The following is a 16,780-nucleotide window of genomic DNA, read 5'->3' as shown; positions in this document are numbered from 1 at the left end:
TCCCTCTCAATTGACTCTAGATTCCCTGAGGGAAGTTGCTGGTATCCTCCTTTGTGTAACAGTGTAATGAAGACTGAACCAAGTATTTGCTCACTTGGTCTGCCATTTCTTTATTCCTCATTTCCTTGTTTCTGACTGTAAAGGGCTTACATTTTTCTTCATTAATATTTCTTGCTTCACATATCTAGAGAAGCCTTCACAGTCGGTTTTATGTTCCCTGCAACCTCACTTTCTGTTTCCCCCTTTAATTAATTCCTTGCTTCTCACGCTATCAATAATTTACAATCCTAAATATGGTGCTCACACCTATGAATGGAGACATCCATTATAGAATTTTTAACAGAATAATGATGTCTGTCAAGGAGGGCCACATACTCTGAGCCCAACTACCTTTTCCACCTAAGACAGGTGGAGGGACTGAATGGACAGGATCTTCAGTCAGATCATGAGTGTCACACACTTTGAAGACCGAGGACTCCTGAGCCCTGATTCCATGGCAGGGTCAGTTATACAATGAAAATGGAAGATATCCTGACCTCTCATGATATCAATGTACCTGAACTCAATCAACTATCCCAAACTCATACCAGCCATACTGGTGATAGCTCAGCTAAACGACCTCTGGGCCAGAAAAGTTGGCAGCCATGCCTGCCCTGGCTGGAGCTCCAAAGAGGTCATTGATCAAGGACCTAATGGACCCTTAACTGAATCACAGCGGCCTTTTGCCATCTGTCCAGCAGCCACTGGGGAGTGGTATGTAGGGCATTGTGTGGGTCAACAACTGCAAAGTTGGCACTAACACTTCACATCAGGGTGTCAGAATAAATGTAAAAGCATTGCTGTTAGTCAATAGCATCAGAAGGTTTTGTGAAATCTTTGTGTGTCTGGGAGTGTTGTTGTATTAGCTATTAAGCTGCAGTTATAGTTGATTTGGTTAACAGTCTTAGCCTGAAAGCAGATGTAGTTTCTTGGAAGATGGAAGAGCTGAGAGATGTTGAACTTCCTTGTAACAGTTAGCAGCGGGGAAGTAGGATTGCTCGGCTAAAGTACTCCACTGATCTGCTGTCAATTAACTGATTACCAGTAACCTATCTGTAATTATCTGTAACAACAAGCAATCTGCTGGAGGAACTCAGCGGGTCGAGCAACATCTGTGGGAGGCAAGGAATTGTCAACATTGCGGGTCGAGACCCTGCATCAGGCCCTGCATACTAGCTTCCGTGAGCTTCATGCACATCCTGTATTCCCTCCATATCCACCCACAATACTGAAAGACCCTGTCGAATAGCAAACAATTTCCTTTCCGTGTCACATTATTGCAAAGCAGGCAGCAGCTGTGGAGGGAGACTCTTAGTTAACGTTTCAGATCAAGAACCTTTCATCAGAACTGGGAAAAGTTAGGAAGGAAACTTTTAAAGTTGCGGTGAAGGGGATGGGTGGAAGGAACAAAAAAGGAAGGTCTGTGACAGGGTGGAGACGAGGAGGGCTTGCCTAACTCTACATTCCAACATTTCACTTGTCTCTATAATTGCTTGTTATACCTATATTTCTTTTTTGCAAAGTCCACAACATCATAATTCCCTACTTTGTACTCCATCTGCCACCTACTTGCTAACTAACTTAATTGGACTGTTTTTCAGTTTTTGCAGACTCTGTGTGTTCTTTTCATTTTTCCATCTATGTTTGCATCATCAGCAAATTTAGATACATTTGTCTTCTTGTAATAGTCATACATACACAAATCGTGATTATCTGAGGCTCCAATACTGAACTCTGTGACATCCTACAATTAATACTCCACCAGACTGAGAAACACTGATTAATTCTGACTCTAATTTCTGTTCTTTAATCTATTTTCTAATGTAATCCCCAACCGTGTGAAGCTTTGTGATGTAATAGTCCATCAGAGTGGAAGGTAGCAAATATAACACTGCTATTTAATAAAAGTGGGAGAGTAAAAGTAGGGAACTGCAGACCAGTTAACCTGATATCAGTTGTTAGATAAATACTGGAATCAGTTATTCAGGGTGTGATAACAGTGCAGCTAGAAAATCATAGTATGATTACAATATGACATCATAATATGACAATCAGCATGGATTTATGGAGGGAAAACCATGATTGACAAATTCAACAGAGTCCTTGAGAATGTAACTAGCAGGATAGAAAGGGGCATAGTAGGTGTAGTATATTTAATTTTTTTTAAAAGCAATCTAATAAGATATCTAAAATGTTTCCTGAAATGGAGTGATCAAAATTGAATGCAATACCCTAGATGCAGCCTAACCAGAGTTTTATAAAGCTGCAACATAACTTCCTGACTCTTGAACTCAATGCCTCAACTAATAAAGGCAGGCATGCCATATGCCTTCTTTACTGCCCTATCAACTTGTGCAGCCACTTTCAGAGAACTATGGACTTGGACCCCAAGATCTCTTTGTGCATCAACATTCTTAAGGGTCTTGCCGTTAACAATGTACTGTACCTTTACATTTAATCTCCCCAAGTGCAACACTGCACACTTGGCTGGATTAAACTCCATCTCCCATTTTTCTGCCCATAACTGCAACTGATCTATATCCTGCTGTATCCTTTGGCAGTCTTCTACGCTATCCCCACTGCCACTAATCTTTGTATTGTCTGTGTATTTACTAACCCACCCATCCATGTTTTCATTCACGTCATGTATATAGATCACAAACAGAAGAGGTCCCAGTATGGATCCCTGCAGAACATTACTAGTCACAGACCTCCAGCCAGAATAAGTCCCATCAACGATTACCCTCTTGTCTTCTATGGATAAGCCAATTCCGAATTCAAACAGCCAAGTCACCATAGATCCCATGAAACTTAATGTTCTGGATGAGCCTACCATGAATAATCTTGTCAAACGTCTTACTAAAATTCATAATGCATCCATTATCTCTACAGCCCTTTTAGAATTCTGGGAAGCAGGTTATCAGGTTCAAGGGATTTGTTGAGGTTTAATCCCCTTCATTTCTCTTTAGAGATATTAATTATCTTAAGTTCCTCAATTTCATTAAACCCTTTGTCCCCTTCCATTTATGTTACATTTCTCGTGTCCTCTACAATAAAACAATGTAAAATTCATCTCCCATTTCTTTAACTCCCACAATAATTTCACCCTATCTCAAGGGACCCAGAATTATATTCGCTACTTTTTTTCCACATAGCTGTAGAAGCTTATATTTGATTTTATATTCCTTGCTAATTTATCATAATCTATCCATTTGCTGTCATTTTTTGGATTAATCATTGCACGTTCAATGAAAGTTAAAGGCCTCCTTGATTGTTTTATTAACTTTGCCATAAGCACTTTGTGAATTATTTCTCTCTCCACTGCATTCCTATTGTTGGGGCCCTATAAACCCCCCCCCCCCCCCCATTCAGTGTTTTGAATCACTGATTATCAATTATCCATCCATATTGATTTTATATCCATACCTTAGGGCAAAGATCATTGGTCACCATGTAACCACATCTATTTTATTGGGTCAAAGCCATTTATCAATATTTGTACCATTGATTTATCTACTTTGTTTAACATGCTTTGCACATTCAGATATAGCACCTTTTAACATTTTATTTTTTTTCTTTGAACTGACTTTATTTATTGGTCATTCTATTAACACATTGCTAATCAATAGCTAAATTATTATTTTGCCCTCTCCTTTTATCAGCTACTGACTTTAACTGCAATCTTGATTTACATGAAGCACCATCAACAGTTTCCACCCACCACACTTCATCCACCCTTCACCCCCTACCCACCTCCTTGATTAGTTTAAAGCTTTGTCTATATCCCTAATTATCTAATTTTTCAGGATAGTGGTCCCAGCCCGGTTTAAGTGGAGCCCATCCTAATGTAATAGCTCCCTCTTTGTCTGTTCCTGTGACTCACCTCAAGATATTTTGGAAGGTTAAATAGAGTTTTATCGTTGTTGCAGTGGGATTGAGCAAGACCCGGTGTAGAGAATGGTGTACTTACGAGGATACAGATGGTGAGACAGAGCAGTTCAATAGCATAGTAGTTAAGTTACCAGACCAGTATCCAGAAGCCTGGACTATTCTTCTGACCACACGAGCTTGCGTGGCACATGAGAAATGTAAATTCATGAGATTAAAGAACACCTGGATTTAAACAGCAGATTTAAAATTTGCCCCTTTTCATTTTGCCTCAGTTTTTTTCCCTTCTCCCTAATGCTGTTCCTGTTCCTGAAGTGGAAATCTCTGCAGGAATTCTGCAAAGTACAAAGAAGAATGGTGGAAGAAGCCTCCTTTATGGCTAAGAACATCCCACTGAATCTTGGGAGCCCTCTCAAAGAACTGAAAGAATGGAAATACAAAGGAAGGAAATTGCCTCTCAAATACTCCACAGTTTTACCTGGGAACAAATGAGGTTTATCTTAAATATTCCTGACACCTGATTCATAGTGCCTATGCTAGGTAGGGCTGGGGGGGGGGGGGGGGGGTGTGGGGGGTGGAGACGGGAAGCATTAAAATTAAGCTGGGGTCCCTATCCCTGTCATTTGAGCTTCCTATCTGGATCAGGTTGGAACTTGGGATGCCTGGGTGAGGTCTGGCTGGGAACTCAGAACAGAAGGTAACTGCAGTAAGTCTGCCTTGTCATTATTCAGCAGTAATCCAAAAGCAAAATCCTGCAGATGATGGGAATCTGAAATCAAAACCAAGCATGCTGGAAATCCTTAGGGGGTCAATCAGCGAGAGGAACAAAGTTAACATTTCATATCAATGAGCTTTGAACAGAATTCAGTAGTAATTTTTGTTCCTTGCTGCCTGCTGTACAAGAAGCAGAAGTTACGCTCCAAGTGAAGTTCAGGACTGTGCATTGTATAGCACTGTTGGTCATTGCACTGATTGTTTGACAAAATAATTAATTGCACAAAGCCAGGCCATACCTTATGTTGGAAAAATATTTTCCTGCTGGCTTGGGTGGTTAGTGCATTGTGGAATTAAACTGAACAGCCCATAAGAATCTGTGGTGCTGATCTAGCACGAAGCCATGTGTGCCGTAAGGGCCTCCAGAGGAGATGGAAAATTCAGGGTACTAAATCCTGTGCAGCAACATCTGATGGAGAATAAGCTCCAGACACACGGAGCAGGCAGGAGCCAGGATCGGCAATGATGCCTTCGTAAGCAAAATAGTCAAAGTCAAAATGGAGTCAAAGTCAAGTTTATTGTCATATGCACAAGTACATGTATGCACAGGTGCAATGAAAAACTTACTTGTAACAGTGTCACACGAACATAGCATCATATAAGCAGCATTTACAAGAAAAACATAAACCAAACATATATTATACACAATTTTTACAAGAAAACACAATTAGAACAAAAAAAACCAAGTCCACTTTAGTGCAAAGACTTGGGAAGGGAGAAGGGTGGATTGAAGGCAGCAGATTGAAGAATTTTGTGATGTAGTTCTGTATTTATGTACTTCAAATGTTGAACACCTGCTCTCTGGTGCCAATGGGGTCACTGAAACGCAATGGTGAATGACTGCCAATTTGTACAAGCTGAGGTGTGTTGGGTGTGGGGTGCAAATTCACTTCCTTTGTTCATTTCCTCAGCAATCGTTAAACGACAAGATATATTTTCATCAATTTGCTTTTACGTCAATGACGTCTGATGATCTTGTAACATTTAATCCGACCCTTAAATCAGCCACACTTCCACGACCTCGGAATGTTTTTGCCTAAGGTTTGTGTTGGAATTTCACTTCATTTTATTTCAAGCACATGTCTGTGCAACGTTTGCTCCCTGTGTGATTCTTTTCATTCTTACAGTGTTTCAGACAAGTGGCTCATTCAAATAGAAAGTGTTTGGCAATTGTGTCATGATTTACATTGAAATGCACTATTGCATCTCAAATCATCATTGTGCCACTCATATACAATCTCACCATAATGAAAGCAATGCAAGGTTACTCTCTCTTTTCTTGCTCTCCAACAGTCTACATCTTGTGCAAAAAATCTCTAAATTTCCAGTGCCTCACTGAAATATCTGCAGTAAGGGACAGTTTGCTGTAATACACTTCCAACTCAAGTGAAATGACCGCTGTTCCTCCTATACATTGTGGAGAGATTTGTCTGCCCTCTGTGATCCGTGGTTTAATTTTAATTAAGTCCTTGGGTAGTGGAGTAGATAACAGAAGAGACTGGGCTACAGATCCTGCATTGAAACAAGGAGGTAGTTCAGAAGCTGCCTTCAAGTTGTGACAGTGCCCTCTTTTACTGCTTCCCAGCTCTTGAACATTTATTATATTTAGCCTTGATACATATCAGAGTGTGTGCTATAAACTTTTTGATAATCCTGTTACAGAGGTTGTGTGTCCATAAGGTTCAACCGACTTAATCCAATTCTGTGGGTGGATGATTTGTACTGAGTGTCTTTCTCTCTGTCACATGCAGACATGCACAAGATTTTCTCCTATGGCATTGCATACAAACCAAAATCTAAAGGAGCTTTCAAGTGAAGTAGGTTAAAAGGGGAGTAAGTGGCTTAAAACATGTAGATGACATTCAGTTTCCATTTCAATATCAAACAGTCTCTTCTTATCCTTATTTATTCAAAATTATTCTATCCTTAATAATGATGGATATCCTATTTAAATGTCCTCCTATCTGCCAGTGGTGGAGACTGAACAGGAAGAGGAGGGAGGTAGCTGAACATGGTAAGGCAAAGACAGAGAAGCAAGGTGGTGAAGGGGGAATGGCAAAAGTTTGGGAAGAAGAAACAATGAAGAGGGGAAAGGACAATAGGGACAGGCCATAGGAGATGGGAAATGAAGGGTGCAGGGAGGAGAAACAACTGAGGAATGAGACAAGAGGTGGGGCAGGAATAGAGGCAGAAGAAAGTGTGGAATTAGGCGACAGTGTGCAGGAGATAATTAGAGAGGGAAAGAAGAAAGGGAATCCTTTGCTGTAGAGAAAATAGGAGAGAAGGGCAAGAGCGTGGTGTGGTTGTAAGAATGTCTTAAAAGGAGGAGGAAGAAGATGGGAGAAATGATGAAGTGAGGGAAAGGAAAGAACAAAGAGTAGGAGGAAGAATGGGAGAGGTGACAGGGAATAAGGAAAAAGAAAGTTTAGAAAAAGAAGAGAGATCACTGGCAGAGGAGATGGGTGGCCTGAACTGCTCACAGGACAGATGTGGAAAACAAGGTCTCAAGGTCTTTGGGAGCCACACACCTGAAAAAGGGTTAGTGAGATCGTGGGGCTGGCATGAGCGGTGCCTCAGATCCAGCAAACTCCGGCCTGCTGATTTACCTGGGTGCAGGACTTGTGCTTCTGGGAAGTGATTCCTTAAAACTCTACACATTGAATAGCATGCCTTGGCACTGCTGAGTCTGCTGTGAATGAATCGAGAGATTTGCTGACAAAGTCTCACCAAGAGAAACAAGAATATAGATAGCAATCCAGCTGAAGGTGTAAAAACATTAATCATTGCACTTCTCTCCGGGAATCTTTAATGAGACAAATTGATTGGGTTTAATGATTCTATGTTGAGAAATCCTCTTGAGTATAGCTTTTGCTGAGAAATGTATCTCTGTATTGCTTTTGTAAAGTCAGAAGCCTTAGCATATTTTGGCTTTTAATGTAAAGAATCCTTTTCAAAGTAAGGAAGTGATTTTTTTTCCATATTCCAGAAATGCTTGAGAAATGGTAAGGATTGGGATAACGTTGCTGGTCATAGTCAGAACAGAGGAGGTGGGTTGCAGTTTTTTCTGCAGGTACTGATCAGAGACTGGAAAAGTAACTGTTGATGAGGTGTCCAGCTGATGGAGCCCAAGTTATGCAATAAGGTTTTGCCATGGGGTCTTGGACAATGAATCCAAAAACCAGCTTGAGTCGAGACAGGCCATCATTTCCCCAAATACTGGACACAAAACCACTGGAGTAGGGTCCTCAGAGAATCTGTGGGTAGAGGGTCTCCTTCCATCACTACCTGCCAACACTCTGCTCCCTCTCTGCCTCCACCACCTCCTCTGCTCCTGTCAGTGGGCCTCAGACAGGGGCTGAACCCCCCTGAAGACATGTTCAGGAGCATGCACCAGGTGACAGTGACCGCTGCCCCTGGAGACTATAGCAGGGAGCATTGAATATAAATAGTAGGAGCAGGAGACAGCCATTTGGCCCTTCAAGCCTGTCGCACCATTCAATATCATCATGAATGATCTGGCGGCCAGGCCTCATCTTCTCTTCTGTGCCAGTTCCCCATAGCCCTCAATTCCCTGATCTTTCAAAAATATATCTACTTCCTCTTTAAATACCCCCAGTGATCTCACCTCTATCACCTCCGGGGTAGAGAATTCTAGAAAATCAAAACCCTCTGCCAGATGAAATTCCTGCACACCTCAGTTTTAAATGACTGATCTCCAATTATGTGACTGTTTTCCCCATGTCTCCCACTGGTGGAAACATCTCAACATCTACCCTGTTGTGCTCCTTAAGGATTATATTTGTTTCAGTTAGATTTCCCCTCAACCTTCTAATTGCCAAAGAATATAGATCCAATTTCTTTAGCTGCTTGTGATCGAAAAAACCTCTCGTTCCAATGGAATCTCATCTTCAGCATTGACTCTCTTCCAGGCTCCGTTGGTCCCACGACAACTGTTATTGAGGCACTCAACCTGATCAGCTTAAACAGTTTCTGAAACTAAGGATGGAGAGGAACCCCCTTGTCCTCCAGGACTCAGTCCTCTGTGCAGGATGGCAGTTGAATTATGGCAGATGACATGAACTGTCGGAGGAGAGATGTGCAAGTGCTCCAAGTACCTTGGTTACAACGTTGCTGATTAGCCTATCCTGTGGCAGTTTATCAAAAGCCTTTGGAAGTCCATGTACACACACTGATGTCATTACCCTATCAAACTGTTAAACATAATTTTCCTTTAACAAATATGTGCTAGTTTGCCTTAATTAATCCATTGATATCCAAGTGACTATTAATCCCAATCTAGGTCAATGATTCTACATGGTTTCCCACCATTGAGGTTAATCTGACTGTCCTGTAATTGCTAGATTTATCCTTACTCCTTTCTTTGAACAAGGGAGGAACATTTTCTACTTTTGAGTCCTTTGGCACCATGCCCATATTCAAAGATCATGGGAAAGTTATGATTTATGTTCTTGCAATTTCTCCTCGTACTTCCCTCAAAGTCTGAGGATGCATCCCATCTGGTCCTGGTGATTTCTCCACTTTAAGTTCAATTTTTACAATACCTCAGTGCTGTCAGTTTTTAATGAATCTTGTTTCTTTATTCACATGTGCACACAGCAGGTGACCTGTCTAGAGGACATCACAAGTCTCTGTCATCACCGAGGTCTGGGACCTCCTCCAGAAACATTGCTCCTTAGAGGGTTGGAACTACATGGGAGAGGATCTATTGACATTAGCATTTCCCCTTCCTTTGGAGCCTACCTTGTGTGTCCTACCTTTGCCTTTCTCTTTAGACATTTATGCATAAACATTGCATTCTATGTCTGACTCCCTGTGGCATGCACTGCTTTGGGTGATGGTGGAGGCAAATACGATAGGGTTCAAGAAGCTCTTAGGTAGGCACATGAATGTGAGGGAAATGGTAGGATATGGACATTGTGTAGGCAGAAGGGATCTGTTTAGTTGAACGGCACAGTAGTGTAGCGGTTAGCGTAATGCTATTACAGCACCAGCGACCCGGTTTCAATTCCGCTGCTGTCTGTAAGGAGTTTGTATGTTCCCCCCGTGTTTGCGTGGGTTTCCTCTGGGTGCTCCGGTTTCCTCCCAAGTTCCAAAAAGACATGTAGGTTAGTTGCTGTGGGCATGTTATGTTGGCGTTGGAAGAGTGGCGACACTTGCGGGCTGCCCCAGCACATTCTTAATGCAAAAAGATACATTTCACTGTGTTTCGATGTACATGTGACTAATAAAGATATCTTATCTAACTAATGTAATAGGTTCGGCACAACATTGTGGGCTGAAGGTCCTGTCCTTGTGCAGTACTGTTCTATGTTCTATGTTCTATAACAAATGGGGCAGATTTTCTGTGGACCCTGAAGTCGTGGTCAGCCTACTGTAGACCATGGGGTTCCCTCCAAAGTGGCTCCAGGAGCAGTTTACAGAGGGAGACATTAATGTTACCCAGGTCAGTGCAACATAGCAAAGGGACCTCTCCTAACATTGGTGGCTGACTGCAACCACAGAATGGCCTTCTCAGACAGTGAGGCCCCTTCCCTTCACCTCCCTTCCACCAGGATTACCACGTCATTTAAAGTAAATGTTTGGGAATGTCTTTGACAGTCACAAATGTTCAAAAAGACCTAGCAGGTACTAAAAGTTGTAATACTTACAAATTAAAATTATTGTATGAAAAAAATGAAACATTAAAAACATTCATACAAAACAAAAGATTTAAATTACAATAACTAAGTTAAATCAAATTAAAGAAGGCTGTCTATCCTGCTGCCCGGGTAGCAGTTTTTTTGCATTGATTTTCATGCCACATAAGCTCCAGTGATCCAGTATAAACCTGCCTCCAGGCTCTATGCGGAGTTTACACGTTCTCTTTGTGACCACATGGGTTTCCCCTGGGTGCTCAGGATTCCTCCCACATACCAAGGACATGCTGGTGGTTTAATTGGCTGCTCTAAATTACCCCTAGTATAGGCCAGTGGCAGCAATATTGGAGTAGAATTGATGAGCATGGGAGAGAAAGTAATTACGGAAAAATAAATGGGGGAATGGGATTGCACTGAAAAGCATCACAGAACATAGAACATAGAACAGTACAGCACTGGACAGGCCATTTGGCCCACAGTGTTGTGCAAATTCTGATGCCAATTTTTACTTAATGTCCTCTTCTTGTGTATAATCCATATCCCTCCATTCCTTTCATATTGTTCATAAAAGCCTCTTTAACTCAACCACACTGCCTGCTTCCACTATTACCCCTGGTAACCCATTCCAAGCGCCTACCACTCCCTGCATCTCAAAAACCTTGCACCTCATCTCACCTTTAAACTTCCGCCCTCTGTCCTTAAAAGCATGTCGTCTGGTACTTGACATTTCTACCCTGGGGAAAAGATTCTGACTGTCTACCCTATATCAGAATTTTAAAAACCTCCATCAGGTCTCCCCTCAGTATCTGACGCACTAGGGAGAACAACCCAAGTTTGTCCAACCACTCCTTTTAGCTCAAAGTCTGTAATCCAGGCAGCATCCTGGTAAACCTCTTCTGCACCCTTTCCACAGTCACCACATCCTCCCTATAATGGGGTGACTAGAACTGCACACAGTACTCCAAGTGCGGTCTGACTAAAGTTTTATACAGCTGCAGCATGATTTCCTCACTCTTATACTCAACACCTCTGCCATTCTGCCCCAGACTTGATGGGCTGAATGGCCTCTTTCACTGTCATAGGAGAATATAAGAATATGAGAAGATTGCTGTGACCAGGTACAGGAATGGATGGCAGATTTCCCAACCAAAAGCTGTAAGTCTGCAGCTCCCAACAGTGTCCATGGGGAGTCTGCTGATACAGGGCAGGGTCAGCCAACAGAACTGGCAACACAGTGGAAGGTACCATCTCCAGCTTAAGCCTGACCTCAGGACTGCTGGAACAATTGAAACACATGATGATGCTGGAGGAACTCAACAGGCCAGGCAGCATCCGTGGAGAAAAGCAGGTGGTCAATGTTTCAGGTCAGGACCCTTCTTCAGGATTGAAGATAGGAAAAGGGGAAGCCTAATATATAGGAGGGAAAAGCAGGGTGGTGATAGGTGGACAAAAGAGGGGAGGCAGGGTGGGCACAGGGTGGTGATAGGTAGATGCAGGTGAGAGATAGTGATAGGCAGGTGCGGGGAGGAGGGGAGACTGCTCACTCAGACTCAGTTCCACAACAATGTGACCTTCCTCACTCTGTGCCTAAGCCGCCATCTTGTTCCATGTGGATTCCAGGTCCATCTCTAGGCCTTCCAGTTCAGCTCCAGCCTGGATCTCTGGTATGTTCACTCTATCCATCTCTCCCTTCCTCCCACGCACCTGCCTATCACTATCGCTTACCTGCATCTACCTATCACCACCTTGTGCCCACCCCGCCTTGCCTCTTTTGTCCACCTATCGCCACCCTGCTTTTTCCTCCTATATATTGGGCTTCCCCTTTTCCTATCTTCAGTCCTGAAGAAGGATCGTGACCCGAAACGTTGACCGCCTGCTTTTCTCCACGGATGCTGCCTGGCCTGCTGAGTTCCTCCAGCATCATTGTGTTTTTCATCTAGATTCCAGCATCTGCGGTCCTTTGTTCCTCTGCAAGAACAATTTGTGGGCAAGTCCGAAAGAAGGACTGGTGGTGTGCAGGAGGACTGCCCCAATGCCGTTTAGAATTGTGGAATCGTGGAGCTGCACAACACAGAAACAGGCCCTTCAGCCCACCAAGTCAATGCTGGTCATCAAGTAACCACCTATACTAATCCCAGTTACTCGCATTTAGTCCGTTATCTTCCATGCCTTGGTGATGCAAGTGCTCATCTGAATATGTGCTAAATGTTGTGAGAGTCTTTGCCTTCGCCATCCACTCCGGGTGTTCATATGATAACGAGCGATTGCTGTAACATAGTCACAGATACTGAGATCAAGACAGTAGACGAGGTGCCGTATGTTGATAAATAGCACGCTTAAAAAAAGATGAACCAGTGTGTCAGAGAAGCGGTGTAATAATGGAACCTCCTGCTGATTTATTGTTGGTCAACCAGTGGCAAACTATGTTTGGAGCCACACACCGTATGTCACCGAAATTTGCAGGCTCTATGGGACTTCTGCCTATGATAACAGCAAAATCTTATTGCTTCTGTGTTAAGCACAGAGCATCTTGAAAAGAAATACAACTCTATTTGAAAGCAGTAAATGGCTCCAAAGTGGTTTGGCGCTTCCCGGCTCTGAAAGTAGAAAAGGCTTTGGAAAAGGGCACAGCTTACAGTACCCCGTGATAGTATGGTATATCACCAATTCATTTGTCATTCACTGTAATCAGAGATTTTGTCTCAATAGCTGCAGCTGTATTATATGAAAATAGTTAAGGAAAGATTTAGATTGTTATTTCCATTTTCTGATTTGAGTCTGTTACTTGCCTTTGCACTTTGGCTGCTTTAGTGCCCTAACATACTGGTGACGTTAAGTTGGTAAAAACAATCTCAAGGCTTATCCTCAGGTAACTTATTTATTATGCCTTTTCCCAGCAGCCTGGGTGGGATACACCATTCACCCTTAGTCAAACTACAACCCCTCTCCAGTTGTGCCAGTGGCCCCCTGGAGGAAGTTAGCTGTTAGGTGGGTGTATCTCTGGACAACCTGATGTGGTTGTGTTGCTGCCCATGGTTAAACAGGTTGGTGCTGTTTATTGGGCTCATAGCTGAAGGCAGGCCCCATGTGTCAATCTCGGTGGAACCAGGTGGGAGTAGGAGACAGGTGGGGAGAACAGAACACAAACTCCCATGGAAACATTCACATTTTGATAGGAGCTCATGGCGTGTGAAGATATGGAAATATAAGTGCATTGAAATTTAAAATGAGAGTAAAAGCTGTAAATTACAGACACTTGGGAGGCTTGCTTTCATTCTCCTTTTTTAGCAAGTGTTCTTATTTTCAGAATAGTCATTTTTATATACTGACAGATACTGCAGGGAAGATCCGAGACAAACAGGGAGAAAAAGAAATCCAGTTAAACATCAGAAATTATGATCTACTGGCAAAGGTACAGTGTAGGTACTATAAACATTTTAAAATATGACATCAGGTTGTGTCCTGTACATTTTGGTATTGAAGTATTTGATGCTGTGAAGGCCATTTGTAGTTTTGTATTTGTTGGCCTCCTTTATCTTAGAGCTCCTCTTGTATATGGACAAATCACAATTCTTTTGGTGGTGTTTGGAGAGTGCATGTCAATATGTACAGTTGGCAAAATTCAGCATCATTAGCTGTTCAGAATTAGACAGTGAATGTGACAGAGTCATACAGCATGGAAACAGGCCTTTCGGTCCATCAAATCAAATCTGACCATCAAGCACCCATTTACACTAATCCAACATGAATCCAATTTTATTCTCCTTGACTTTACTCCAGATTCTACCACTTATCTATCCAATAGGGGCAATATAGTGGCCAGTTTAACCTACCGACCCACAAGATGTGGGAGGAAACCAGAGACTTAGAGGAAACACATACAGTCAGAGGGAGAACATGTGAAGTCTACTCAGACAGCACCAGAGGTCAGGATTGACCCTGGGTCAAGGGAATTGTAAGGCAGCAACTTTACTAGATGTGCCACTGTGCCATCCTAAAATGTCTTTTGTTAATAACATAAAAATATCAGAAATGAGAGCAGGAGTAAATCTTTGACCCCTTGAATCTGCTCCACTACGTAATAAGACTAATCTCAGGCCTAAGCTTCATTTTCCTGCCCAGTCACCATACCCCTGAATCTCCCATTGTTCTATCTGTCCCTGCCTTGAACATACATTATGATTCAGCATCCCCAATCCTCTTGGTAAAGAAATCCAAAGATTCATAACCCATTGAAAAAAGAATTTCCTGTTCATTTCAGTCTTAGGGGACCTACCTTTTTCACTTCAAACTGTGGCTTGTTGTTCTAGACTTTACCAGCAATAGAAGCATCCTCATGGCATCCACCCTGTCTAACCCCTTCAGAAGCTTCTGCTTCAACCAGATCACCTCTTATTTTTAAGTCCCACGGTAAAAATATCAAGGGCATTCTGTTAGAGTGCAGACAAGCTGAGTAGACTGAGAAAATGAAGAATATAGCAGGACTGCATTTGAAGTCTGAAGTCAACAATGTATTGTAATAAAATTATAGAGATTACAAAACAAGAGGAGACCACTGCTCCATTGCACCTGTATTAAAGCTGATGTTTTAGTTAGACCTTTCCACCACAATCGTATTTCCTTGCTCTTTCATAACATAAGAACATAAGAATCAGGAGTTGAAATAAGCCACAAGGTCCCTTAAACCTGCTTCACCATTCAATAAGACGATGACTTATTTGAGCTTTGACCTCATTTTCCCTTTGAATTACCTTAATATTCTTCCTCTTGAAGTATTCAGCCAATCCTCTTGGAGTAAATTCTCAGATGTCCTCATGCCAGCAATGAAGTCTTACATTTAGTGAGTGGTTTATCAGAAAATGATAGGGCTACCATTCCAGGCAAGGCTCCATCAATAGTACAGATCTGAAAATGTTATTGTCTGTGTAAGAAAACATTCCATGTCATTTACCGTTAGCTGGTGAATGAATTTAGAACCTTCCTGCTTTTCAAGGCTCTGTTCATTACAATGCATTTGCCAGGAGTAATGATTCCCTAATGACCAAACGAGTCATCAAGGAGGTAGACAGAATGTCGGAATACAAACCTTTGTCTGTTGCTTGCTAATGCTGGTGCGTGAGATTACTTTCTACAAGGCAAATTATTGTCTGATATGATTTAGGGAGGCACTTTACCCAGTTAAGACCAGGAGATGTGCACAGATCCTTCTAAAGTTTCCTTCAAAATATGGAGCAGGATCAAGGATGCAGGATTAGATTAGGTGGGCTTCACTGAAAAAGGAACACAATCCAATGACCATGTACCTTCAACTTTCTGACAGTTTGATCCAATGACATACAAACAGTACAAGAGTGTAAGTTTGTATTCCTGACAGACCTAAGTCAGGCAAGGAGATATCAGGGATTTGCCTGGTTCTTCCCCCCATGAATTTGTCAGATTAATGTCACGATGGCTGCAGGAATGATTATATTTCATAAGGACATTGGAAAAGGATTAGGCCATTCAGCCCTTGAGTTTATTATAGTATTCAATTAGATCATAACTAATCTGCATCCTAATTCATCTGATCCATCCAAGTTCCATAACATTCCTGTTTGACAAAAAATCCACCATTATCGGTTTCAGTTGATCTCAACAGCATTTTTTTTGGAAAGCTCTGTATTTGCACTAACTGATGTCACCAAAGCTCGAGTTATTACCCTTCCTTGTTCAGCACTCTTCACCAGATTTCTTCCTTTACCTACTGAAACAAATTCTTGAATCATCTTTTCCTCCTATTAGATCAACCATTAATATTTTCTATTTAAGTCAAAGAGTCACGGAAACAGGCCCTTCGGCCCAACTTGTCCATGCCGACCGAGATGTCATTCTGAACTAGTTCCATTTGCCTGCATTTTGGCCCATATCCCTCTTGGCCTTTTCTATCCATGTACCTGTGGAACTATCTTATAAACATTGTAATTGTGCCCGCCTCAAACAGCTTCCTCTGGCAGCTCGTTCAATATATCAATCACCTTCCATGTGAAGATGTTGCTTCTTGGGTCCCTTTTAAATCTTTCCCCTCTCACCATAAATCTATGCCCTCTAGTTTTAGACTCCCTTATCCTAGGAAAAAGATTGTGACCATCCACCTTATCTATGCCCTTCATGATTTTACACACCTCCATAAGGTCACCCCTCAATCTCGTACGCTGCAGGGAAAGTCCCAGCCTATCCATCCACTCCTTATAACTCTAGCCCTCCAGTCCTGGTAACATCCTCTTGAATTCTTTCTGCACCCTTTCCAATTTAATGTCTTCCTTCCTATAGCTCGGTGACCAGAACTACACACAGTACTCCATTGGTCTGACCAATGACTTGTACGGTTTCCACATGTAGCCTTTTCAAACAATTTGTTATTACACTATAACTCTTTTAGTAAC

This window comes from Pristis pectinata, chromosome 21 (genome assembly GCF_009764475.1).
Source record: "Pristis pectinata isolate sPriPec2 chromosome 21, sPriPec2.1.pri, whole genome shotgun sequence".
NCBI classification, from domain to species: Eukaryota; Metazoa; Chordata; class Chondrichthyes; order Rhinopristiformes; family Pristidae; genus Pristis; species Pristis pectinata.
Note: the sequence above shows the minus strand (reverse complement) of the source record.